Below are 27,764 nucleotides of genomic sequence, written 5' to 3' on the forward strand. Positions count from 1 at the left end.
GAAAAGCAGTGTGAAGTAAACAAATGTAGTATAGCAATATATTTGAGAAGGAGAAATAGACTATAAAATAACTTTAATGTATTTATTTTGAAGCTGTGTTTGAATGTTAATTTATCCGGGGATTTGGGAAATTGATCTAGGGTGTATGTAGAGCTCTGTGGAGAAGATTGTTCTCATGTTTTGGCTCTCACTTCTTCCAGCAACTGTCTTTGTCCTCTTAAATTGGATCCAGATATGTTTTAGAATAAAAGCATGTGAGTAGGAAGAGAGCTGAAAGAGGAAACTTGAATTGACAGAGATTGCCAACATACACTCACACCTATCTAACAAAAAGCCTTCACACTTGCAAACACAGAATTCTAAGTGAATTCTAATTCTGATTGTAATGGCCCAGTCTCCACAGTTACATTCTTTCATTAAATACAGGGTGTTTGAAAAAGAACTCCTTAGTTTTAAGTTAAAACACATTAAAACTAGGGAATTCTTTTTCAAACACCCTGTATATCAGGAAGATTGTAACTCAGAAAAATGATAAATATCAGAAATTATAGTACATCTATTCTATAATACAGAGGATCACAAACACATGATGGCACCATGAAGCTTAATTATTTCTCTTGCTACTGCTTCAGGAAAGCCAGTAAAATGCACTTTGCTGTAAAAATGATACACACCAAAGCAGAAATAGGGGGAATAATTACTGCTTCCTCACATCTAATATTTACTATTGAAGGTAGCTTACTCACTTTTTTTAAGTTGGACTGATCTTCAGAAACTGTCCACATCAAATTATTGACTACTTTTAGAACTTAATGACTTTAAAGTGTGATGCCCATGCTTTCCCAAGGGTCATGTTCCTCCATATGAGTATCTCTGGGCCCTGAGATATTCAGGGGAAGAGCTTTTCTCAGTCTTTCCATCATCATAGGCATACCTGGTGGGAATATAAGCAAGGACCTTCTTGTTGTCCTTAAGTTGTCCCTAAGTTCTTGAGGACATCAGACAGGTTTCCACTTTTCTTTTTTGCTGTCATTTTGTTTTTTATTTTACAGACTTTGAACATTGACTTGAATAACTTTTAATAATGTACCCTTTACTGTTGTTGTTCTTTCTTCTTTATATATAACTAGCTGGGCCCGGCCACACATTGCTGTGGCAAAGTATGGTGGTATGGGAAATAAAGTATTGAGGAATTAGTGGTAGTTAAGGTAAAGGGTAAAGATTTCCCTCTGACATTAAGTCCAGTCGTGTCTGACTGTGGGGGTTGCTCATCTCCATTTCTAAGCCAAAGAGCTGGCGTTGTTCATGTGGTATGACTGCATGGAGCACCGAAGCAGTACCTATTCATCTACCCTCATTTGTATGTTTTTGAACTTTAGGGTTGGCAGAAGCTGGGGCTAACAGTAGGGGCTCTCTCCGCTCCCCCAATTCAAACCTGCGACCTTTCGGTCCAGAAGTTCAGCAGCCCAGCGCTTTAACATGGTACGCCATCAGGGGATATTATTTCCTAAAGCTTGTGAATATACAATATTTCTGATTTTTTTTTTGTCTGTTGGAGGCAAGTATGAATGCTGCAATTAGGGGAAATGATTAGCATGTAATGGCCTTGCAGCTTTAAAGCCTGGCTGTTTCCTCCCTGAGTGAATTTTTTGTTGGGAGGTGTTAGCTGGCCCTGACAGTTTCCTGTTTTCAGAGTGATGTTCTTTGCGATATTTTATGTGCTTCTACTGTCTGTGGCCCTCAGAAAACAGAGGATTTGCCAAACTTTGGTGATGGGAATACTTTGTTAGGAGGTGTTAGCTGGTTCTGATTGTTTCCAGCGTGGAATTCCCGTTTTCAGAGTGTTGTTCTTTATTTAGTATTCTGATTTTAGAGATTGTATTGTTCTGTTTTATTATACCACAGTAATATTTATATATTCCGATTTTAGTGTTTTTGAATACTTGGCGGCAGATTTATTAACTTTCACGGTTCACAGCAACATAATAATTATAATAATAATTATAGTAATAATAATGACTTTGGTAATACACAGTGCTTCACTCCCTTCTCAGCTTCCTTTCTGGAAGAATCCTTTCTTGGGAGGTGTTAGCTGGCCCTGATTGTTTCCTTTCTGGAATTCCCAATTTCCCTGCTTTCAGAGTGTTGCTCTTTATTTACTGTCTTAGTTTTAGATATTATATTGTTTTAGATATTATATTCTACCACAGTAATTATTTCATATTACAGTAGAATCTCACTTATCCAACATTCGCTTATCCAATGTTCTGAATTATCCAATGCAGTCTGCCTTTTAGTAGTAAATGTTTTTGTAGTCAGTGTTTTAAATTCATTGTGATATTTTGGTGGTAAATTTGTAAATACAGTAATTACTACATAGCATTACTGCGCATGGAACTACTTTTTCTGTCAAATTTGTTGTATAACATGATGTTTTGGTGCTTAATTTGTTTAATGATTACCTAATTTGATGTTTAATCGGCTTTTCCTGAATCCCTTCTTTTTATCCAACATATTCACTTATCCAACATTCTGCCAGCCTGTTTATGTTGGATAAGTGAGACTCTACTGTCTATTTATAATTTTATATTATCTGCTTAGAACTGGATTATATGAGGCCCCTTCTACACAGCTGTATAAAATGCACACTGAATTGGATTATATGGCAGTGTGGAGTCAAGATAATCCAGTTCAAAGCAGATAATATAAGATTCTAAATGGGTTATATAGCTGTGTGGAAGGGCCTTGGGTCTACACTGCCATATAATCCAGTTAAAATCTGATAATCTGTATTTTATAGGCATTTTGGAAGAGGCCTAAATGAGGCCTAACTCTGCCTGTCCCCTGGGCTGAGTGGGTTGCTAGGAGACCAAGTGGGCAGAGCTTAGCCTTCTAACTGGCAGCAATTGGATAAAAAGAATTATTCCTCTCCCTCTAATTAGGACTTTATTTTTCTTTTCTTTTTGTTGTCAGAACCTAGGGGCAAGGATGGCAGTTATAAATAACTCTAGACAATTTAATTACATTTTACCAGTTACTTTTGTATGATTTTAATTGCAGTTACTTTTATTATAAGCTGACTAGATTTATAGTTCTGGGGGGAAAGATAGTGACTAAAATAACCATTACCAAAAACAAACAAACAAAAACACAAATTGTTGTTGTGCACCTTTAAGTATTTTCTGGTCCTTTCATGAGATTGGCAAGGTTTCATTAGAGAAGGTTTGCTTAGAGAAGGAGGCTGAGAGGCTGTAACATGTCCAAGGTTACCCAGTAGATTTCCATGACCACTCCTAGATACACTAGGAGGGGGATCCACTCCTAGAGCCCTTCTAGACAGACATCTGATATGTGACTGAAATATTGGATTGGGCCCTTATGGACTCCTTCAGCTGCCTTGGAGGTGAGAGGAAGACCATTCTGCCCAGTCACACTGAACATGGCCCTAAGGGTCCCCGGGTGCTATGGTGTCCCCAGCCACTTCACAGCAACTATCTTCTCTTCAGTGCTCAGCCTGATGCCAGAGTGGAGCACAGGGTCAGTGCTGTGTTGTGGCTGAGGAGCACCATGACATGGCGTGATGACACAGGGGACTGCCATCTCATGTCCCCAGACCACCTAAGCCCGGTGAATGTGGGATGTCAGTCAAGACAGTTGCAGCCTAATTGTCTTAACAGCTTCTAAGTTGAGGGGAAACTCAAAGCTTGGTGCAGTACAGTGTTCCCTCACTACTTCGTGGTTCACTTTTCGTGGATTTGCTGTTTCATGTTTTTTCAATAAACTCTAAAAGATTATTATAAATCATAAAAAATACAATTTACAGCATAAGAAAAGGAGGAAGGAGAAGCCAAAGGGAGAGAAAAGAAGCCCAAGCGGCAACAGGAGGAGAAGGAGGTGATTTATCAACACAAGATTGGTTGATAAAGACTTAAATATTAAAATAAATATAGTGTCCCTGCTTTGCGGATTTTCACTTATTGCGGGTGGTCCTGGAACCTAACCCCAGTGATAAGTGAGAGAACACTGTATTCGTGATTTCCCCTGACGTAGGTTAACCCAAAACAAGCAATGTTAAAGTGACCCTGCCCTGAGTTATTCCAGATCAGCCCCATGAAACACTTAGACACTGTTGAGCCGATCCATACCTACATCAATCTAAGTGGTCAGTGTAGATGCACTCTAAACACTATACCATACTACCTCTTAACTGAAATAGAGGGGAAATACAATCTTTCCTGCTTTTTTAAACAAATGCTGTGATCATTCCCCTCTTTACAAAACATTCACCACAGCTTAGTTAATGCTCCATAATTTGGCAGAAGGTGCTCCTTTGTAACCTGACCCCAAATGTTCAATTGTCAGGCATAATTATATATAAAACAAGGGGTGTACCTGTTAGAAAGAACTGCTTTACATGGGAGTTAACACAGCTGTCTTCTTTGTTGCTTATAAAACTTATGGAGCCATCTCTTCCTCCTGGTGACATTTATCTTATAGTTTCTCCCCTTGTACAACTTACAATGAATTCTTTTCAGAAAATAGAAGGATCAATGAACACAAGATGTTAATATAGACAAAACAAAAACCACAAGCACCCTGTCCTGCTTGTTCTCGAGCATATTTGCAAATACACTAATGTAATATGTTACTTAGTCAAGCTGTAATATCTTTGCTAGGTTAGCATTATTTTAGCACACACACATCATAGAAATAGTTCACTGATATTGTATTGGGACTACCTGTATGCAAAAGCAAAAGTTTTGCTAGGGTTTGGCCATAATGTATTCCTCTATAATATTGTTACCAAAATGTTTCTTTTATATACAGTATTGCATTTTCTTTATCTAGCCAGATTATGCCAGGCAGGTGTTCTTTGTGAGCTTTGTGGAATATGAAAGAGTTGAAAGAAGAGCTTTCATTACCATTTTCTGAACAATTTAAATGCTTTGACCTTTGTACATAAACCTATCATTGTGGTCAACTCAAAGCCTAGTATTGATTTACTGGTCTTCAAACTTGTCATTTCTAATCAGAGACCTTTTAACCTTTTAAATGTTGCAAAAAAAAGTTATGTCTCAAAGTCAATGTCTCAAATAGGACTTCGATGCACACAATGACAGTATATTCATTCTGTGTACTTTTCAGTTAGTTGAACAATTTAGACAAAAGGTAAAAATGAAATGCACATGATTAAAGGTCTCTTGAAATATTGACTAATGCCTAGTGTAGTCTTTTTGGTTCAAAAAAAGTCAATATAAATTTTATGTACTTTTCCACTGCATTTGAAGATTGTAGAACCATTTAAACTATATAGTTTTTAAAATAATTTTATTGAGTACAATCTGTGAATAGATAATTAACAACTATTGTATGTATGCATTCTAGGTATTGAAATATTTCTGTTATATATTCACCTTCTTTACAAAGTTATTCTCATTACATTTTGTATTTTTCTCCCCCTCCTCCACCCTCCCTTTCCTATTCCCCCACCACATTTTCCTCTATATCTTTATCTTTAACCATGAACACATTTTTCCTAATCTTCGTACAATTTCTATACTGGCTTCACCATCTTGTATCCATTTCATATACATCGCCCATATCTCTTTAATTTCTTCTGGTTTTTTTTCCTGTTTACCTTCCCAAACGACACATGCTATAATGTCCAATTGTGTTTGTTCAAATAAGTAGTTAATCCATTTTTTTAAATTCCATTTTTTTCATCTCTCCATCCCCAGGCTATTACTGTCTTTCCTGCTAGGACCATTGCTTTGAATAAATCTTGATTTTTGCAACTATAGTTCTGTTCTCTATTATTGCTATTAGCATAAATTCCATGTTTACCTGGATTGGTATTTTGAATAATTTCTCATTTTTAAACATATTTTCCCCAAAAAGTTGTTATCTTTAGACATTCCCACCACATATGTTCATACCAGCCTTTTTCTGCTTCACAAAGCCAACATATTGGGCTTAGCCCTATTCCCATGTTTGATATTTGGGCTGGTGTCCTATACCATTTCCATATAAACTTTCTAATTTTTTGCATTTTTCCAATTTAATTTTCTTAATCCCCTTCTTTATTTCCCCTGGGGGTTGTGACTCCTAGAGGGGTTGATTGGCTGTTCAGAGGAGTCTTGCCACCACCTTCTTTGGTTCCATCTCCTCCGCATCCCTGGAATGGCTGCTGGGCCCCTGGCCTGCCCGCTTCAGCTCCGAGCAGCTGAGGGAGGCCCAAGCTGCTATTTCATCCTGGCCATGTAGGGAAGCTACATGCACCTCAGACAGAGGCAGAGCCTGCATGGCAGGCCTGGCTTGGCTCTGGTGGAGGGGCCAGCAGGCAGGGGAGGACAAGCAGTCTCCCACCTGGCAGGAGGCACCTTCCCATTCCCATTCCGCCTGCAGAATGGAGGTCCCCTCATCCTTCCCTTTCTCTTCCTGCCAGTCCCTCCACCAGAGCTGGGCCGGGCCTGCCACTCATTTTTGTTTTACTATAGGGCTGGGGATGTTTAGCTTGTAAAAAAAAAGGTTGAGAGAAGGGGGCATGATAGCCATGTTTAAATATGAAAGGATATCACATTAATGAGGGGGCAGGCTAGTTTTCTGGTGCTCCTGGGACTAAGGCCCCTTACAACCTCTGAGGATGCCTGCCATAGATGTGGGCGAAACGTCAGGAGAGAATACTTCTGGAACATGGCCACACAGCCCGAAAGACATACAACAACGCTGTGATCCTGGCCATGAAAGCCTTCGACAACACATTTCCTAGGTGAGATTGATTGCTGCCAGACTACCATAGAGGTGAAGTGAAATGGGTACCCATTTTGCTCCTCTCATTCCTCCCCCCCCCCCCCCCCACACACACACACTGGACAGCTTTTGGACAGAAGAAACCTTGAGAAGCCCAAGGACGCCATCTTTTTATCTCTCAATCCAGCCATCTTTAGGTAATTGTTCTTTTCTCATACAAAGCTGTCTTCTGCATCATCCTTACCCAACAAGAACAAGAAGAAGCTAAAGTATTCACTGCATGTACAAAATAAAAGTCATTTCCCACTTCAGAAAGATGAACTCCATGAGCATAGTAGCATTGTAACTCTTAATGCCTTATCCTTCTGTGATGAATGCTACAATCTCTGCCTCCATCCAAATCACACTTCTTCAAGACTCTGTAACTTGCCATGCTACTCAATTGATTGTCAATTACCAATGAAGACAAAGTGTGTTGCTCCAAACAAAATTGAGAAGGTACGTTGAACCGTGGAGTCTTTCCATATGTCTGGGAGTTGAGTTTAATAAGCAATACATCCAAGGTTTGATTACCTCCCTTCTATCTCTCTATTTACTGAAATCCTTATCCTTAAATTCATTTTACACCTTAAAGATAGCTACCCCAGCATGAAATGAATAAATTGTTAAAAAAACAAAAACAGCATTATAGCCTATGCCTGATTAAGAACTCGAAATTCTTTAGAATATGTCATGTGGAATGAAACAAGCAGGTCAGGTAAGTCTTACATAAGTATTCAAACCTTCTAGAGACTTTTTGAAAGTTTCTTCCAAAATGTATCCCAGGGTGATCTTTCTCCTTTCAGCAGCCTTCATGTTTGTTATGATTTCCATGTTGGTGGTGAAACTCTGAAATCTATCCTGGTGAAGCATCTTAATCAGCTTTTCCATTTTCATTCTGTTTTGCTCTTAACAAATGCTCAGTCAATGATTGTGGAGGCAGCTGTTTACCTTACTGGTTGTATAGGCTTACACAGCTACAGGCAGACCACCTACTGTGCCATCCCATTTTTTCCCAGGTCAAGCTTTACTGCGTTCTTGCAACCAAACACAAAAAAAATCTTAACTTTCCCCATCACTCCTTTCCAATCTTCCCAACAGCAAAAACAAAACAAAACTTCCAGCTGGAAAGAAAACAAGAAAGGAGAGGGAAAGCTGGCCTGGGTTCCCTTTAAAAGATGTTGTAAAAACGAGCTTCTTCATCAGAGGCTTTGTTAACCAAGGTACTGTATACCAAGGGCTCATGAGGTCCTCCAGATGTTGCAAATCCCAAAAGCCTTCGACAGCATAGCCGATGGAGAAGACTGCTTGGAACAATCCAGCAGCATCTGGAAGGCCACATGTTTCTAATCCACATCATAAGCTCATATGTTACTTTTTAAATATTTTTTCAAAACATGCACACCTTCATTTTGTACTATTAAGGATGTTACTGGTGCCTTCAATGCTTCTTTCCCTCTTCCTTCCTTGAAAAATAAAGTGTAACATACTCAGGGTTCATCACTGATAGCACTGAAACCAATGCACAGAATTTATTTTAATATTGAACTCTGACTATGAGCAATATCCACAAGATAAGCCTTGCTCAGCCCTTCTCTAGCAATGTAGATAAACTTTCTGCTGAAACCAATAATTTGTGCACACAGTTGGGAATATACAAAAAAGTACTTTGTTGGATGAATGTTTATTGTTCTGACTTTTAGTTTGAAAATCTCTTTTTTTTTTCAAGGCATGCTCTTACTGTGAGGAGGTTCATTAGCATTCCAATTTTGTACATAGGGAGTTAAAGCTTAGAGGGAGTGATTCTCAAGGCTGTACAAGTCTTCCATCTCTCAGATAGGATTTGTGTCCAGCTGTTCCAGATTCTCCCAGGACTTTGTCTACTGGACCTCAGGGGCCCTTTGCTAAACAAGGATAACCTTGTAACTATCTACAGAGCTCTTTGTACTTGTCTGGAAACTGTCTAGATAAGCCCTGACTAGTATATGGGAGTTGTGTAAATGATCCCACCAGTACGTTGAGCTAAACTTTGATGAGAGCAGTAGTATTTTGAGGAGATAGTTCAGATTACCCATCTATCTCTGAACTATGTCTAGCCTGTTGTATATATCCCTTTCAAATGATAGCTACTTATTCTCCACTAATTAGTGTTAAATATATTTTATGGATGCATTCTAAGGCTGCTAAGCAGTACAATTTTCCTCTACAAAGCAATATTAGCTTATTGTGCTTTGTAAGGGTTCAGAATACAGAATTCTAATTAAATGATCCAGAAGTGTACTTTTTTCCTACAGGGATACCAACCTGGGAAAAATGCTTTGGCAGTAATTAACATTACAGGTAGAGCACCAGCTTTTGGTATTCAGTTTAGGGGTTGGCTGTTCTAATATCCTGGGATCCTGGCTGCAGTTGCCCCAGGGAAAACATATGCCAGTGCCAAGGCAAAAGTCTTAACAGCAGAAGATTTGCCATCTGCTACCTTGGAGGACAAATAATCATGGATTAAAGGTTTAATGCCTAAGAGGGGTTTTAAAATTAATTTCTATCATGGATTTTACCACAGGACAAAGTGCCATTCAATGCTGATGAAGGATTGATTGGGTGGTGTTTGTCCACTCACAAAGCAGGAATGCAAATCTCTTTCTCATACACACAGAAAGGTTACCTTTTACTAGAAATTACTAAGAAGTATGGAGTTAGTTGTGCAGTGCCATTTAGCTCTCTGTGTGTCTCTTTCTTATTTCTTGAATATTCATCTTGTTTATTAATTTCATGGATTCTTAAACTATGAGTGAGGCATCTCATAAATTGGTTTAAAAAATTAATATCCAACAGAGAGAGGGAGAGAGAGGCAGGCAGAGGCAGCAAGAGAGGAAAGGCAGAAGAGTTGCTAATTGCACTTTAGTCTATAATTGTACTTCTGCGTAAATGCATAAATACACTTACTTTTATTGATATGGAAATAAATTTCAGAAATTGAAGTGAACAAATTTTGCTATTTGTTTGGTAACATTTACTCCCCAATATCATTCTGAAATGCAGCACACTTGTATTGAGCTAGGCCTCTTTACACAATAGCTGCACTTTGAATCTGACTCATAGGTGGAAATAAAGGCTTCTTTTGACTAGCTGCTAGAATAAACGTGATATACATCATCATGCTATGTAGCTGAGGCTGCTGCTATATCACAGTGCAATGTGAAGGCTCAAGCTTTTGAGGTAGCACTAGCATCCGGCACTAGCATCCAGAAATCTAATAGAGGTATTGTTCCAAAGAACCAGGCCTGATTCCTACATTTGTTAGCAAAGATAGCATCTCTCAAAAATATTATGTCTCAATTAGATTGTAAGTCTGAAGACAGGGAACTGTTTTGGTGTGATTTGGTATAGTTCCATGTGCAGTGATGGCACTGAATAAATAAATAGGAGGAGGAGGGAAACCATTAAGGCTGGGAAGAACAAAATCTGACTCCTTTTTGAGATCATTCATCCAGGAATGACTATAGCATCATCCCCCATGCTGTAATGGGAATTGATAGGATTTGATAGGATCTGCTGCAAAATGCAGTTTCACATCCAGTTGGACCCTCCCCCCCCCCCCCCCAACAAAACCCACCAGGAAGCTCCATATGGCTTTATGAGGATGACAAAAATATTCACCAGAGATGTTGACATATTCTGTTGGTCATTGCTGGCTGTTCAAAAATGAACCTATAGAGATGCTTGGATATACAAAATGGTCTTGTGGGGCTGCACATATTCAGTGGTGTGCAATATTCCTGTCTCTCCCTATGCCCATCCCATATAGATGATCCATGCCAGTAAATAGAATTGAAAGCCACAATTCCCTTTATGCTCCCTCTTGTATAGGTTATTTATTAAGACAACCAAGGTTACTGTTGTCACCAGTACAGGTTTGAATTAAGAATGGAAATGATCCAGATAATAATCAAAATCCCAGATTACCAGGATTTAAGAACACTTTATCCAAATGTACTAATTATCAGAAACCATGGAACCTCCTTTACATTATTCATAGTTGGCCTCAGTTGCAGTTTCTTTAAGCTAGCAAGAATCACCTTAACCCATGCCTAGCTAACAGCAAAGAGAAAAAAAGACACAAAAATCCAGGTTAATTGTCCATGTCCTCAAACTATATGAGATTATATTTAGCTGTAATTGATCCTCAAACTATATGAGATTATATTTATCTGTAATTGCAACTAAATGGCACTCTGGTTGCACCCATCTGTGACTCTCTTAACTGTGGCAATATAGTTGGTACAAATAGAAGTTGCTTTATCTTTATAAGAATAATATATTTAGTTACCAGTTCTTGAAATTACATACTTACTTAGACTTAGGCAATTCCCTCGTATTTCGAGGATGATTGTCTTCCATCTTGGGGGTGTGTCCGTAGATGGCTGAGGAGACCTATTCTTGATCTGCATGTTCTCCCACAGTGAGGACATCGGTTTCCAGGTGGAAGGTGGTCCCGGTCAGGGTTGGCTTGATGCTCCTTCCTCTTGGCACGTTTCTCCCTTAAGCCCTCCATTTGTGCTTCTTTGAACTCCGCAGCACTGCTGGTCACAGCTGACCTCCAATTAGAGCGCTCAAGGGCCATGACTTCCCAGTTCTCAGTGTCTATGCCACAGTTTTTAAGGTTGGTTTGAAGCCCATCTTTAAATCTCTTTTCCTGCCCACCAGCATTACATTTCCCGTTCTTGAGTTCGGTGTAGAGCAACTGCTTTGGGAGACAGTGATCGGGCATTCGGACAACGTGGCCAGCCTAGCGGAGTTGATGGCGTAGGAGCATCACTTCAGTGCTGGTGGTCTTTGCTTCTTCCAGCACGCTGACATTTGTCCGCCTGTCTTCCCAAGAGATTTGCAGGATTTTTCTGAGGCAACACTGATGGAAACGCTCCAGGAGTTGGGCGTGATGTCTGTAGACTGTCCATGTTTCGCAGGCGTAGAGCAGGGTTGGGAGGACAATGGCTTTATAAACAAGCACCTTGGTATCTCTACGGATGTCCCGATCATCAAGCACTCTCTGTTTCATTCTGAAAAATGCTGCACTCGCAGAGCTCAGGCGGTGTTGTATTTTAGTGTCGATGTTGACTTTTGTGGAGAGGTGGCTGCCAAGGTAGCGGAAATGGTCAACATTTTCTAATGTTACACCATTAAGCTGTATTCCTGGCATTGCAGAGGGGTTAGCTGGTGCCTGTTAGAAGAGCACTTTGGTTTTCTCAATGTTCAGTGAGAGGCCGAGCTTCTCGTATGCTTCTGCGAAGGTGTTTAGGGTGGCGTGTAGGTCTTCTTCTGAGTGCACACAGAGTACGTTGTCATCGGCATATTGGAGTTCTATAACAGATGTTATAGAACTATATGAGATTATATTTATCTGTAATTGCAACTAAATGGCAGTCTGGTTGCACCCATCTGTGACTCTCTTAACCATGGCAATAAAGTTGGTACAATTAGAAGTTGCTTTATCTTTATAAGAATAATATATTTAGTTACCAATTACATAACCTCAACATAATCACCTGATATTTAACAAGTAAGCCTTGCTATGAATACATGTACACACATATTTGAATAATGCTTAATTTTTTGACACACAGATATCCAGAACATCCTTCTTGTGTCTGCTTCTCCCACAAAATAATTTGGAATTGGCCTTCTTCCTGTGAAGCCGAAGGTCCAGCAACCCAATAGTTCTTTGTATTTCCATCTTAGGCAGAGGGCCCAGAGCAATGAGAGGTCAGAGTTTTAGTAGTACAAATGAGATCAAGATAGAGAAGCAGACATCCTTCCTTCTGTAATGGCTGGTTAGATGCACTACATCTTCCTCTTGTCATTTTGCTCTTTTAGAAGGTCAGGAGGCACAGATTAGTCATCCTTGGCTTTCTGACTGACTACAGAACTACAGATCATCCTGTATGAAGCAAGCCACTTGGATTCATTTTTCTCTGCTATATGGAGGAGGCAGTATTTGCCAATTACTCTCTCCCTCTGCAGTGCTCCATGCTTATTCAGCAGCAGAGATATGAGCTAGAAAAGGGAGGAGAGAGATCTGTTCTTCCAGTAGAAATGTTCTGTTGGATCCAATATCTGATGTGGAGAAAGACTCTGGAAAAGAGGAAATATCTTAAGTGGTTCCCAATCTTTGGTTCTCCAGTTGTTTTTGTTAATGTGGGATTTGTGTATTGATAGTGTTTAAATGAAATTTGTGTCTTGTCTGTATTGCATACTGATTGCATCATCCAGAGTGTACTATAGTCTGGAAAGAGTTAATTACAGAGAAGCTGTGATGACCTTGATGTGTGGCTGGAACTGGGGAGTGTCCAGACACAAGTGTTTGTGCATTACTGATTGCATCAGTTCTGTTCTGTGTTGTGTTGAGTTCTGTCTGCCTAGAATGAAAGTCAATTTCTGTGTCCATTGTCTGCAAGTCAATGATTATTACTTCTTACAGTAAAACTTTGTACATAGTTTTACCATTGTCTCTGATGTCTCTTTGTTCTGCGCTCCACTGATTCCATACAACTACTGCTGCGCTGCAAAATACTCTGACAGTTTTGGACTTCAACTTCCAGAAATCCCAGCCAGCTTACCAGCTGTTAGGAAATATGGGAGTTGAAGTCCAAAACATCTGTTGGACCAAAGGCTGGGAACTAATGTTCTATGTGAGGTAAAAAGATAGTTTCCTAGCACATTAAGTGGAAACAAAATTATTGACCATAACATGCCTTCCATCCACATATCACTTAAATTTTTTTAGAGATAATTAGATCTAGAAAATTGGTCTCATTTCATTCTAATTTTGAAAATTGTTCAGTATCTAAATGTCCCTCCCAAACCTTTCCCACCCAGCTACAGCAATGCCCTGTGTGTGTGTGCGCTTTACCTCTTTAAAGATTGTGGTTCCCAATTTCAGGCTCAAAAATGTTTCACCATAATGAGATTAACTTTTGTACTTGACAAATAGCAATGGCAAATACAGTAGAGTCTCACTTATCCAACATAAATGGGCCGGCAGGATGTTGGATAAGCAAAAAATGTTGAATAATAAGGAGGGATTAAGGAAAATCCTATTAGATGTCAAATTATGTTCTGATTTTACAAATTAAGCACCAAAACATCATGTATTACAACAATTGACAGAAAAAGCAGTTCAATACACGGTAACATTATGTAGTCATTACTGTGTATACAAATTTAGCACCAAAATATCGCAATGTATTGAACACATTGATTGCAAAAACATTTACTACTAACAAATTGACTACAAATAAAGATAGAATTGCATAAAATGAACTTGCAGTAACAACATTGTCAGAATTAAATCCATAAAAAATTCAGTCCTTGCTGCCTAGAGAAACAGCTGTGGATCCAGGCTGGAGGCAGACTGTGCTGGATAATCCAGAACATTGGATAAGCGAATGTTGGATAAGTGAGACTCTACTGTAGCCCTAACAACAAGACAATTTTATTACTCTCTTAATTGTATCTAGGCGGGATATTTTTACCCTTTTGTCTTAAACAGGATCTTAAGAACTATAAAGCAATAGTTAAATGTTGCTATATGTCCGGTAATAAACTTTTAAGGAACTTAAGGAACAATGCAGTATTTGGTGATAGTGATTTTTCATTGCTTTGCTGAAAAGGGAGCTTATATTATTTTAAATAGAAAATAGTGCATTTGAAAGCCAATCTACTTCCAGAAGATGCTTTTAAAGGACTAATTTCTGATTGATGACTAAGATGCCATGCTATTAAGTCAAAATATTCTTTCATTGGACAGTATAGCATGATAATAAACTGACTTGATTTGCAGCTTTTAATTATAAAGAATGCAGAATTTAACCAGGCTAACATTTATTATGGCATATCCTCATGTAATTGTATTTAAAGGATCTAGGAATCCCTCTCATACCATTTTCATCTCATTTTAATTTCCTTTGTTCTATGAATCTCCAAATGTTTTACAGCATGTGACTAACAAAAACCCATTACCATTAAATGCAAAATGTGGTTACAGCTTTATAGATTTCATTATAAGGTCAGAAAAGTCTTGCTGTTACACAACAGTAACTCTAAAGTGCAGTAGTCTCAATGAATCAACCAATATTGCTGGATCTTCTAGCAGGAGAAACAGTTGGGAGGGAGCTCTGTTTCTACTGGCAGGAGCCCAGTGTTTTTACACACTGCTGTGATAATATTAGAATTCTTGAAAAACATCCTATTTTCTGATATCAAGAGTTCCATCTGCTAAAGCACAAAGTCAAAAAGCATGTAAAGGCATCGGTTCCATGAAAATAGATGGGTGGAGAGAGAGAGTAGTCTCTATAAGAGAAATATTATGTGCCTGACTGTATTCTTAAAACTCTTTTATCTAATAGGCAGAGGAAGAACTGGCCATTTGTATAAGAACCTAATCTAATCTTGTGAAGGATTTCAGGGGGAGTCAAGCAGACAAAAAAAATTAGTTTTCATCCACTCCCCTTTCAGACATCCCTAAATGTTTCAGAGTTCTGCAACACACCAGAACATATCCGAATGTATCTCCTCCTATGAGCCTATGAGAACCTTAAGATCATCTGGGGAGTCCCTGCTCTCGGTCCCACCTGCCTCACAAGTGTGGCTGGTGGGGACAAGAGACAGGGCCTTCTCAGTGGTGGCTCCTCGGCTGTGGAACTCCCTCCCTAGTGATATCCGGTAGGCTCCATCCCTTTTGAGTTTCAGGAATAACGTGAAGACCTGGCTTTGTGAGCAAACATTTAATGAATGAGTTTTATTGGCTTCGACTCGGTCTGGGTTATGGTTCACGTACAAGGTTTTGTGGATGAATGGCATATGCATTTTGTATTTTATTGTTTTGAAATCTATTGTATATTGTTAAATCTGTTTAAATGTTTTAATCACTTATTTTTTTAATTCTCTGTATTGTATATTGGCATCGAATTCTGCCAAATTGTGAGCTGCCCTGAGTCCCTTTGGGTGAGAAGGGTGGGATAGAAATGATGTAAATAAATAAATAAATATCTTGGAGTAACTATTATGTGAATACTTCTGATAGAGTTATACAAATTCAGAAATTGGTATTATTGACTTATGGTGTGAGAAGAGGTTGTTTTCTCGTTCTACCACTGTGGAGTATGCTTGTCCTGCTCCAATTTTAGGCTATCAGTTGATCAAGTTCATGCTTTTAGGCTATAAAAGCAGGTTTACAGTTGAACATAAAGAAAACAAAAATAATGATCTCATATTATTTGTATAACTTAGATGATGGAGACATTGAAATAGTTTGCAATTTTCCGTTATTGGTCAGTCTTGAATAAGAATGGACACTGCAGGCAAGAAACTAGAAGAAGGTTAGAACTGGGATGATGAGAACCTAGACAAGATCCCAAAGTATAAAGATATATCACTGAATACAAACGTTAGGGTTCTCCATGCTATTGTATTTCCTATTTCTGGACAGTGCAGAAAACCATTGGGAAGAAAATCAACTAATTTGGCACGTGCTGCTGGCCTGCTCAAAAAGACAAATAAATGGATCCTAGAACAAATTACGCTTGTATTTTCCTCATTTAGTTTAAGTGACTAAACTATTATTGTTGTACCTTTGACATATCACAAGAAGACTGGACTTGCTAGAAAAGACAATAATACTTGGTAATGAAAAAGAGAAGTCTGAATTATAAACTGATAGATTCTGTCAAGGAACACACAGCCTTAAGTCTGCTAAATCTATTGATAACAGGGTGAGTTGTATGTCTCTCATTATGGAGTTGCTATTTGTCAGAGTTGACTTGAATACAGTTAACAACAACACACTGTGGATATAAAAACAGGGCTTGGCAGATTGCATCCCAAAGGTCATGTGATTTTGTATGGGTGAGCAGAGGACCCAGTGCTTGTAGATTTCCCAGATTGTCATTTTATCTGATGCAAAAAGAGAAGCTGAAATGCCCCATCTGAAATCTGACAGGTGCAATTTATCTTTTAATCAGGGTCCTCATCTATACATTGTTTAGCATTTTCATATATTTTAAAAACCCGCTCAATTGAGTTTTAGTTTTCCAGTTTCCACTTTCAAGTTTCTTGGTTTTGTTCTTACATCTGTAGTGGTTCATATGCCCCTCTTGAGACATGTAAAAACAGAAAATTGGTCTTCAGTTGCCCACCCCTAATATAGAAGGTGATATTGAACAAAACATCATTGGGGTTAGACAGAAGGAGCTAGATTTCCAAGACTTGCCAGTTCTATGTGTCACATTGTTCCAGGGTTAACAAAGCTTTCTATATTTGGCCATTTTTGCAGTTTCACTTCTGAGAATTGAAAGGGTGGGGGAGAGTATGAATCAATTCTTATATCCAGGATTTAAATGGCAATACACACAGAACAAACAATAGTTTTGCCAAAAAGAAGAAAGTGTTTTTGCATTTAAAACTAAAGTAAAATGATACTCACATCCAAAGGTTTGGGAAAGTAAGTGTCATTATTTTAAAAACTGAAATATAAAAAAATCTAAAGCAAAAATATTTATTATTTTTAAAAATAATATATTTCTCACTTCATCGGCATCCCCAACAATGAATGTGTAATTTGATTTAAACAAATAAATGATTACTTTAAAAAATAATTTAATTATTTAAATATATTTTAATGCAAAAGGTTAATGAAGCACTTAAACATTGAGCTATGCATTTCTCAGCAAGCTATTTCAGACAGCAGGATACTTTTAAATGCAATAAACACAGTGGATCATATCCTGAATTTTACCAGTGAAACAAAAATCGATACTAGCATCTTTTTGCCAGTTTTCTGTTACCTCCCACCATGTGAAAGTGGCTTGAAAGTCTGTAATGTAATGTAATGTAATGTAAACTTTTATTACGGTCAATGACCAGCTAGGCTTGAAAGTCCTGGGGTGCATCCCATGACAATTAGTTGCCAGTAGGAGAGTAGTCTCCTATTTTTTAGAGTTTTTTTTTTAATCGTGTCAAAAGTGACTTGAGAACATACTGCAAGCCACTTTTGGTGTGAAATAATTAGCCATCTACATAGATGTTGTCCAGGGGATGACTGGATGTGTTGCTGGGAGGCTTCTCTCATGTCCCCACAAGCTAGAGCTGACAGGCGGGAGCTCACCCTATCTTGCAGATTTGAACTGGCAACCTTCAGGTCAGCAACCCAACCTTCAAGTCAACAGTTCAGCTGGTACAAGGGTTTAACCCATTGTACCACCGAGGCTCCTTCCATTTTCTAGGTCTGGAATAGCAAACCTCCAAGAATTCCAGTGTATTTGCTGAAAGTCCAAGATGTTAATGTAAACCTTAGCTCCCGGAAAGTGGTTTTACTTGATATAGGATACAGGCAGCCCCTAAGTTATGAACAAGATAGGTTCTGTAGATTAACACCACTGTCCCTGTGGTGTCTGTTTTGCTCTCTGTGTCCATTATTAGATCCCATCCTAGATGAAAGGCTGGATATTCAGCTAATGAATACATGAAATAAATAAATAAAAATAGGTTTTGCTTATACAAAGACTTTTCAGAGATGGTTTGTCTCTGCCTTTATCTTAAGATAGCCCACAACAGCTAGTATTTCTTGGCAATATCCTTGAAAGTACTAGTGTGAACACCTAAAATACAAATATTATTGTAAAAAAATGAAATGAATGCCCATGGAAATTGAGAGATGAGAAATAAAAGTGGTAACAGGACTTTGCTGACTCACTGCAGTGGACTTTGTCATTGTGTCAGTTGTTACTCCAGTTAAGAACTTTATTCAGAAATTCTGTGTTTCTCCTATGTTTGCCTCCTCTAATAAGGCTCCTCCACCAGCTGAAGATGCTGTTACTGAAATATTTACACTGTGCCCAGTCATTGAAATCAACTCAATATATATGTTGTGAATGATTGATTATATATTATATATTACATGCAATATTATTAATAATATTACAATATATGTAGTACAATATAGTAATTTATGGCCAGTATTGTGCCATGCCTTCTGCCAACCTAGCAGTTCGAAAACATGCCAATGTGAGTAGATCAATAGGTACCGCTCCAGCGGGAAGGTAACGGCACTCCTTCAGTCATGCCGGCCACATGACCTTGGAGAAGGTGTCTACAGACAACACCGGCTCTTCGGCTTAGAAATGGAGATGAGCACCAACCCCCAGAGTCAGACATGACTGGACTTAACGTCAGGAGAAACCTTTACCTTTTTATTGTGCTATGCTAATAATATAATATTGTATGTAAATTTAATTTGTAAGCCGCTCTGACTCCCCTTCGGGGTGAGAAGGGCGGGATATAAATGTATTAAATAAATAAATAAATAAATAAATAATGAGGTCAATGAGAGAGAAGGCCTTTTCAGAATTGTCCCCATGATGAACTAGATATAGCTTATTCTTTACAGGTGGTGAAACTGTAACGCTAGCAACTTAATTCAAACAACTTCCTCATATGGGCAGTACAATTTGTAATATGTTTTGTTTATTGTAAAATTTTATCCTTTTTTAAAAACAGAAGGCAACTTCTGAGGTTAGGTGGTTTATAACGTGACTTATAAATAAGTCAAGTTGTGACGAAAGTTTCCATTATTTGATGAAATGAATGCATATCTATTGCTTTCACTCATACTTTCATGATCAGATAGTTACACCACTTTTCTGTGATGCTAGTCTTCTGGACACTATGTTATAATATTGCAGACATCACCTTGATATTTCTTCAACAGCATATTACTGGCGGCCTTGTAGCTTCTTGCTATTTGATCCCAGTGCATAACAAAGTTATATGATGGAGGAAAAAAAGATGCATTTCCTTCTCATGACTTCCTCTGTAAGTGTTTCCAAGTCTTAAAAAGGAACATGTTTTCACTAGTACCTTGTGATGGTCCTGTACAAACATTAACTTTGGGAAGAAGCCACAAATAAATAATCCCATTACTTTAAATATGTGAAGCAATGTTTTTTCTTGATTGAGATTCTGGAGTGGGATATTTTGGTTTCTTTCTAAAAGAATATTCTCACAAGAAATGAACAGGGGCTTGCTATATTTTAGATATATTTATACTAATGAGTAAGTGCCAGAACCCAGGGATGTAAAATGTTATGTCTCCTCTCTCCTTGTCCCTTGCAAGATCCCTTGTGTGAAAAGCATAGTCTTACAGTAACTACAGTGTTTCTTCTGGAGTTCTCAGAGTAATCGCATAGCAAATAGTCATGCAATAAATGGTTCATATAAATTAAATCTGAGGGTTATTACAAAGATAGCAGTGACTGTAATAGGATGATTTGATTGGAAAACCCTCAAAGTATTACATTAGTATAGATTTTTCCACCGGACTTTTCCATCTGTCTTCTGATCAAAATCCCAGTGCCACTACTGAATCGAATTTCAAAAACTGCATAGAGTAAGGATATACCAAACATTTTAAGATAGCGATAATGAACATATGTCCTTCAGCAGCTTTCTAGAGACAGCTAAGTTTTCATCATTTTCCCTGATGTAAACTAATGGTTTTAAAGAGATGTGTGGCATTTGGTAGGTATGCATGGCTTGGATAGGAAAATGCCCTAACCATATTAATAGCCAAACCTGCATCTGCTCCTGCTTCTTTATTGGAAAGCTTCACATGAAAACACAGTTTGCAAGCTGATGTTTTGAATGTTTTTAAAAAATGTTGGAACCTGGCTTTATTGCAAAAGGCAATTAAGACCATATGTGTAAAATTTCTTGTTCCAGAATTTTACTATATCCCACCACACGGACCTAGGAGCAGTACATGGTAATATAAGCACTCAATTATAAAACTGGTTATAAAGAAAGTGTGTGTGTGCACGCACACACACAAACATACATCAATTTCTATAACACATGCATCTGTCTGTTTTGAGATATTTATCCCTGAAAACCTGATTTCTGTTGCATCTTGGTTTTTGGTCAAGCCTTGGAAACCCTGGTTGACCTTACAGTTTTATAATGACTATCAAATGTCTATGCTGAAATATCTGTATCTCTCTCTCTCTGTGTGTGTATCTATCTATCTATCTGTCTATCTGTCTATCTATCTATGATTACAAAGCAGCATCATTCAACCAATCAGGTTACTTCCTTCACCCAATTAGTCTTTCATAAATATGCTGTTATGCTCACTAGTGCACAATGAAAACTGACAGGCAACATGTACTCTAGAATGAAATTCTTAACCTAAAAGACACATCTTGTAATAGTTTTAAAGCTCGCATACTGAATTACTGAGACTTGTAAAGAAATACTAGAGTTGTTAATTTGTACCGTACAAGTGCCATTTTTCTGCCTAAAGCCAAGAGAGTAATTTTTATTTTGATATTCTTGCACACTCTGAAAAGAAAGCTGTTGACAAATACATTCTGCTATCTTAGACTATGATAGGCTCCCTGTGGCCTTGAAACCTCACCAGTGCTTGCTTGCATTTTGCAATTAAAGCTTATTTATTTTAGAGACATCTGATTTACAGTGCAATCCTCTCCCTTCCTCCCCCCCTCTCTATATATACACATACACATACACACACACCCATAAAGGTAATTCCGATTGTGTTCAACTTTCCATAACAGATAGGGAACCTTTACCACTACAAAGGTTGGTAGACAATAATCCCATCATGTTTTGTCATAGGATAGGTTAAAGAGAATTGATGGGAACTGGAGTCCCAACAGTAGCTGTGGGACCACAAGCTTCCCACTCTGGTTTGTAATCTAATAAATATATTTAGGATTGCAGCTTTAATCATAGTGACACGTTATTATTCTTGTTATTGTCATTATCTTCCCCTTCCACCAATATTTGGACTCATGACAGTTTACAGAATATTTCAAATGAAACCAATTTAAAACATACAAAATGGGTAATATGAGAACAGCTGATTTACAGCTGATTCAAATCCAGTGTTCCCTTTCACTGTGCCTCTTTTGGCTTGGAGCCCACTGAAAGTTTGATAGGGCTGAGGTTAAAAATGCTATTGGTGTGTGTGGATTTTTTTTTTCATATGTATTACTGTTGGGAATTACAAAATCTACCTGGAGGCAAATGCATCATTTACTACTTGTTAGCACAGGTATATGAGGTAGATCTGCCAGATGTGAATGTATATTCTGTATAAAATTAAATAGATATGTATCCCTTTTAAATTCAAATGAACTTCTTTTTTACATTTATTTTGAAGGGATTTTTGATTAGTCATTCCGAGGTCAAATAGTACCCACTCTTCCAGAAGGGGTTCTTTTTAATAAACCGATTAGTATTAAATACAGATCAACAGACCTCCCAGCTATGATAGGTTGTCAGTCCTTGACAGTCATCTTTCATTCACCTTAAAACAATGTGCAGATATCTTTTGAATAGTTCCATAACCTTTCTGGGATGCATAAGTAGAAAAGAGTGGTGGAGTGGTGCTTGTGTGCATCCCAGTCTCCTGCTTGGACCTCCCTCTGACCTCTGGGGAGCCTGATGATTCCTGGATTCATGAAGATTTAGGGAAGGGGATAACATCAGATTGGCTCATTGCTTTCAGAAGCAGCCCTCTTATAATCTTTCAACAGCTTCCAGGGCTTGATAGATAACACACTGATGGACAGCTCAGTGATGTATGATGCCCTGGTAGTGAACACATTCCACTGGAGCCATGCAGTAGTGTAGCCTTCAGTTGCACAAATACTCAACATCTTTTTTTTTCTGGTAAAGACTAGTTCTCCTTCTCCTTTCCATATTCAGACAAGAGCTGTTTCTCAGCTGGTTGGCCAGCCAAGGAAACTGTTTAAATTTATGTAGCACAACCCTTCCCCTGTGTAAATGACGAGGAAAACAAACATCATTATTCAGTGTTTGAACCTCTCTATTTTATCCTAGTAGAAACAGTGCTGCCAATATAAATAAATATCACAAAAATAATATTGTCCTGAATTTAGAAACTGGTCCTTTGCAAGAAACTGAATTCAAGCAAGCAGTTATCCAAATGACTGAAAATTAGTTCCTCCTAGTACTGCTATATCTGCTACCAGGTTATATTATTTGTATTTTAAACAATAATTTTCCAGTTTATAATCCTGTTGTTTACGTATTGTATATACGTTCTGGTATGCATCTTTATTTCCTTGCTCTATGTTTTTTCCTAAGAAGTTGTGGGAGGGGCTGAAGACCACATGATCCACTCTGAGATGAGCACAAAACACAGACTTCTTTAGACTTTGGGACTGCTCAGATTGCAGACTTGCAAACACTTGCACATTGTTTATTGTGAGAAATATGTTCTGACTGGATGTCACAGAAACTATCTCAAACATATCTGTAACTGACTGATATGTTGTGTACCTGAGTATGCTTAACACATGAAGGTCATGAGTAAACCAAATATTTTTTTTTACCAAAGTCTACTTTATTTTGTCTCTTGAGTGCATAATATAAAACAAGTTGTTTTATAGGAGAGTAGATATATTTTTGGCCACTGTAAAATACTTCTGAAGGACTGCCATTTTTAATGCATTAGCATATTCTCTGTTTCCCAACAGATCAGAAACGATAGATTATTCAGTCGAACAACTGAAGCCAATTGCCTTGCATAATTAGGAAGGACTTTCTCACTGTGCGATCTGTTCGGCAGTGGAACTCTTTGCTCCGGAGTGTGGTGGATGCTCTTTCTTTGGAGGCTTTTAAGCAGAGGCTGGATGGCCATCTGTTGGGGGTGCTTTGAACGTGGTTTTCCTGCTTCTTGGCAGGGGTTTGGACTGGATGGCCCATGAAGTCTCTTCCAACTCTATGATTCTATGATTCTAATTACATTTGGTTGTATACCACTTGAGAAGATTCTACTCAAATAGGTTTTTGGCTCTTCTCTAAAAGATTATGATCTCTAAAGCGTCATAATTTTCTAAAATACATGATGCACTCTGTAATAAAATCGCATCCAGTTCTTTTAGTCACAGTTCATTTACACAGACAGTGAAATGTTAATTTCTTCCCCCTTTTCTATACAGTGGTTTAGAACCATCCAAACTCCAGAAATGTAGCAACAGTTACAAGCAGTAATCTGGAAACTTTCATATGTCTCACATTTACATATACAGTAGAGTCTCGCTTATCCGTCATAAACTGGTGGGCAGAATGACAGATAAGCCAAACTGATGGATAACAGGGTGGGTGCTTGCTTCACTTGCCCACCCTCCGTCCCTCAGCTTCTTCACCATGCCGGGTCCCAGCAGCACTGGGGCCCGACCTGGCAAAGGAGTGAGCGAGTGAGTGAAGGAGGACAGCAAAGGCCCTCCCTCACTTACTCGCTCCTTCGCCACAGCACTGGGACCTGGCCTGGCGAAGGAGCAAGTGAGCGAGGGAGGGCCTTTGCAGCCCTCCTTCACTCACCCCCTCCATCCCTCGCTCACTCACCTGGCTGGGTTCTGGCAGCACCGGGACCTGGCGGGGTGACTGAGTGAGAGAAAGAGGGGGGGGGACATTTGCCTCGGATAATCCAGAGTGTCAGAAAGCGGAACACGGATAAGCGTGACTCTACTGTATTTTCGTTTTGAAGAGAACATAGAACTCTGCTGAAATGACAGAAACCTAGACCATGTAGATGTCTTGTTAGATTATATATAGTTTAGAACAGTGAAACCCAATATGCCTGAATGCTAGGAGCAACCACTTGAAATTAATATACCATATAGATTCAAATATAAGCTGAGGTTTTCAGCCCTTTTTGAAGGCTGAAAAACATCACCTCGGCTTATACTCGGGTGAGGGTCCTGGTGGAAAGGTGTGGGGCTAAAAAAAGGGCTTACTTTCCTCCAGGACCCTCACCTCTCTGCTCCATAGCTCTCCTTTCTTTCCTCCTCTCTCACTCTGCATGCGCATTTCCCCATCTCGCTGCTGCTGCTGCTGCTGCCCAGGATCAGAGGCAGCTCTGGAGGCAATCCCACCCTTGCCTGCTTCCCTTCCTTCCTTCATGCCAACAGTTTGGCTGGGAGATCTGCTCCCTTGCTTTCCTCTGGGCTCTGGTTCTCTCTTCCTCCCCCCTCCTTCCTTCGTGCCTTCTGTCCTGTCTGGGGAATCTGCGCCCTCGCTTTCTTCTGGGCTCTCTCCCTCCCTCCCTCCCTCCCTCCCTCCCTCCTTCCTTCCTTCCTGGCTTCAGTCCTGGCTGGGAGATCTGCTCCCTTGCTTTCCTCTGGGCTCTCTCTCCCCCCTCCTTACTTTGTGCCTTCAGTCCTGGCTGGGAGATCTGCTCCCTTGCTTCCCTCTGGGCTCTGGCTTCCCCATCTCACTCCTTCCTTCCTGCCTTTTTTACTCTATTTGTTGTTGTTGTTGTTGTTGTTGTTGTTGTTTTACTCTATTATTGGAAGGATAGGTAAGCACAATTACATTGAAGGTTAGAATAATGATTTAATCAGAGATTGACAGTCTTATATTACATTACAGTTATATGTAAATATTCAAAAACATTTAACTTACTGATGCCTCAATTAATGTAATTTCATTGGTATCTGTTTTTATTTTTATTTTTGAAATTTACCAGTAGCTGATGCATTTCCCACCCTCGGCTTATACTCAAGTCAATAAATTTTCCCAGTTTTTTTGAGATAAAATTGGGTACCTCAGTTTATACTTGAGTATATACAGTAATTTTGTTCTCTGTGAATGCATATGTATAAAAATGTTGAGGATTAAGACAAAATGCTGATACTCACATATTACATGTAATTATATTTTTCTTTGAACATACCATCTGAAAAATACATGGTACATTTATCACAGAAATCTCATGTTTATTAAGAGGAACAAAATCTATCTTGGCAGTCTTTGCATCCTAAATTTATTACTTCCTTTGAAACACAGAAAAGTGAAGCATGGGAAATTTAGGTTGTGCACTTCAAGTTCACACTATTTTATTTCTTTACTAAGCTCATAACTTCCCAGCATTAAAGGTTCTTAATAATAGTTAAACAGGTGCTTTACCAGTAATGTCTTGGCAATATCCAAGACTTATTATTTTATTTTTGATATATTTTTAACATTGAGTGGAGAAAGGACAAATCCTTTCAAAGAAAACAAAACAAAAAGCAAACTCCATATTGGAGCTAGCAGTAGACACTGGCCTGCTCCCAGATCCTGTTCCTAGTGTATAAAAAATCAGTGATTTGGTTCACATTAGAGTCTAAATCTGTATTTTGTTTTGGTTGCAACCAGATTGTGTTACATAGTGGTTAGATGTCTGCAATACTGTATTGAACTGCAGTTACAATGCATCGTTTTACTTACATTAATTCCCATAAATTCATACATAGAATTTGAGTTGTGGCCACAGTCGTCAGTGTACTGGAATTCTTGACAGTTCCATTTTTGTCATTTGTGTTGACAGCACAGGAAGTGAGACCCTTGGATAACTATGTCATCAGTATACTGATGACATGCAGCTCTTAAGTTCCCTTTCATCACACCCACAGAGTGTTTTCCCTTGCTTTTCAGTGCATACTTTTGTAAAGATAAGGAATTGGCTTGGAAGTGTGTTGGCTGACATGTAACATATAAAAAACCAAACAAAACAATACTGAGTGTTTGAAAGCCAGCCATATGTCACATTTATTTTAATTATTATACTTTTATATGTAAAGTTCTTTCTTCAGGAGTTCAACTTGTCTTCCTCTTAATTCTCATAACTATTCTGTCCAGTGTGCTAGCCTAATAGCTTGTGTCTGTTGTAATTTTATGGACTCTCTTGATTATTTGTAGTTGCTGTAGTAGATTTGCATGATGTTTACTTTAATGAAGGAAATATATAAAAACTATCATGTGTTGAAACTAATTTTAAATAAACTGAAAGGATTCAAAATTATTTCTGTTCAGCTATATGTTCTCAGTAATTAATTACAGATCAAACACACTTTCTATGTGTATCCTTTCCATAGCTGTGTGAAATAAATGTTCCTAACTAAAGTTTTTGTCTTATCAGTTATGCACTATGCATTTGCAATGTATGATAGAGGACTGTCACTTAAATAAAGAAATTCTATTCACTTACTTTTAGATAGTTGATCAATCTACTCTTCATTCATCTGCATTGAAGCTATGTTTTTCATCTCCATTTTTCTGTGAATGTGCAAGTATTTTGTTTCATCATATATTATCTTACACAGTCATCCAGTGTTTTGGTCCTAGCAAAAATATGCCAGCCAGAAATACAATGCTCTGGGCAAAGTGGAGGACGTTTTAGAAAAGTTCCCTCTCAGGACATTCATAGGGATACCAGAATGCTTGTTTCTAAAGCTCTTGTCCTTCCTGCAAAACATGGACCATCTAGAAATACCACTCTCAGCTTCTGAAAAGATTTAATCAGCATTGCCTTCAAAAAAAATCCTGCAGATCTCTTGGGAAGATGGGGAACCAAACAGTATTCTGGAAGAAGAAAAAACAGCATTGAAACGATGATCCTCCGCCATCAATTTTGCTGTACCGACCACGTTGTCCAAATGCCTAATCGTTATCACAAAAACCAGTTTCTTTGGCACATGGTAATCTCCCAAATTAACTTCTTCACAGCTTAAGAATGGAAAACAGTATGTTAGTGGACAACAAAAGAGATTTAAAGATGGGCTTAAAGCTAACCTTAAAAAATATGGCATAAATACCGAGAACTGGGAATCCATGGCACTTGAGCATTCTAACTGGAGGTCTGTTACTATGGTACTATGGATTTTGAGGATGTATGAATACAGGGTGAAAGGAAGAAACATGCAGATAGGAAGATGCACCAAGCAAACCCTTATTGTGACAGCCTTCAATCTAGAAACCTATGTCTTCATTGTAACAGACCATGCGGATTCAGAATAGGCCTCTACAGCCACTTATTGACCCACCACCAAGACTCTACCCTTGAAAGACAATTATAATCAACCACGAGGAATCACCTATGATGGTATGAA

The 27,764-nt window shown here is 38.5% G+C and overlaps 1 protein-coding gene across 3 annotated transcripts in view; it reads left to right on the forward strand.

Annotated features, from left to right (window-relative positions):
• The window catches only part of robo1 (roundabout guidance receptor 1), a 922,568-nt gene that overhangs the window by 691,238 nt on the left and 203,566 nt on the right, over positions 1-27,764 (forward strand). The gene's annotated exons all lie outside the window — the stretch shown is intronic.

Source organism: Anolis carolinensis, chromosome 3, assembly GCF_035594765.1.
Source record: "Anolis carolinensis isolate JA03-04 chromosome 3, rAnoCar3.1.pri, whole genome shotgun sequence".
NCBI classification, from domain to species: Eukaryota; Metazoa; Chordata; class Lepidosauria; order Squamata; family Dactyloidae; genus Anolis; species Anolis carolinensis.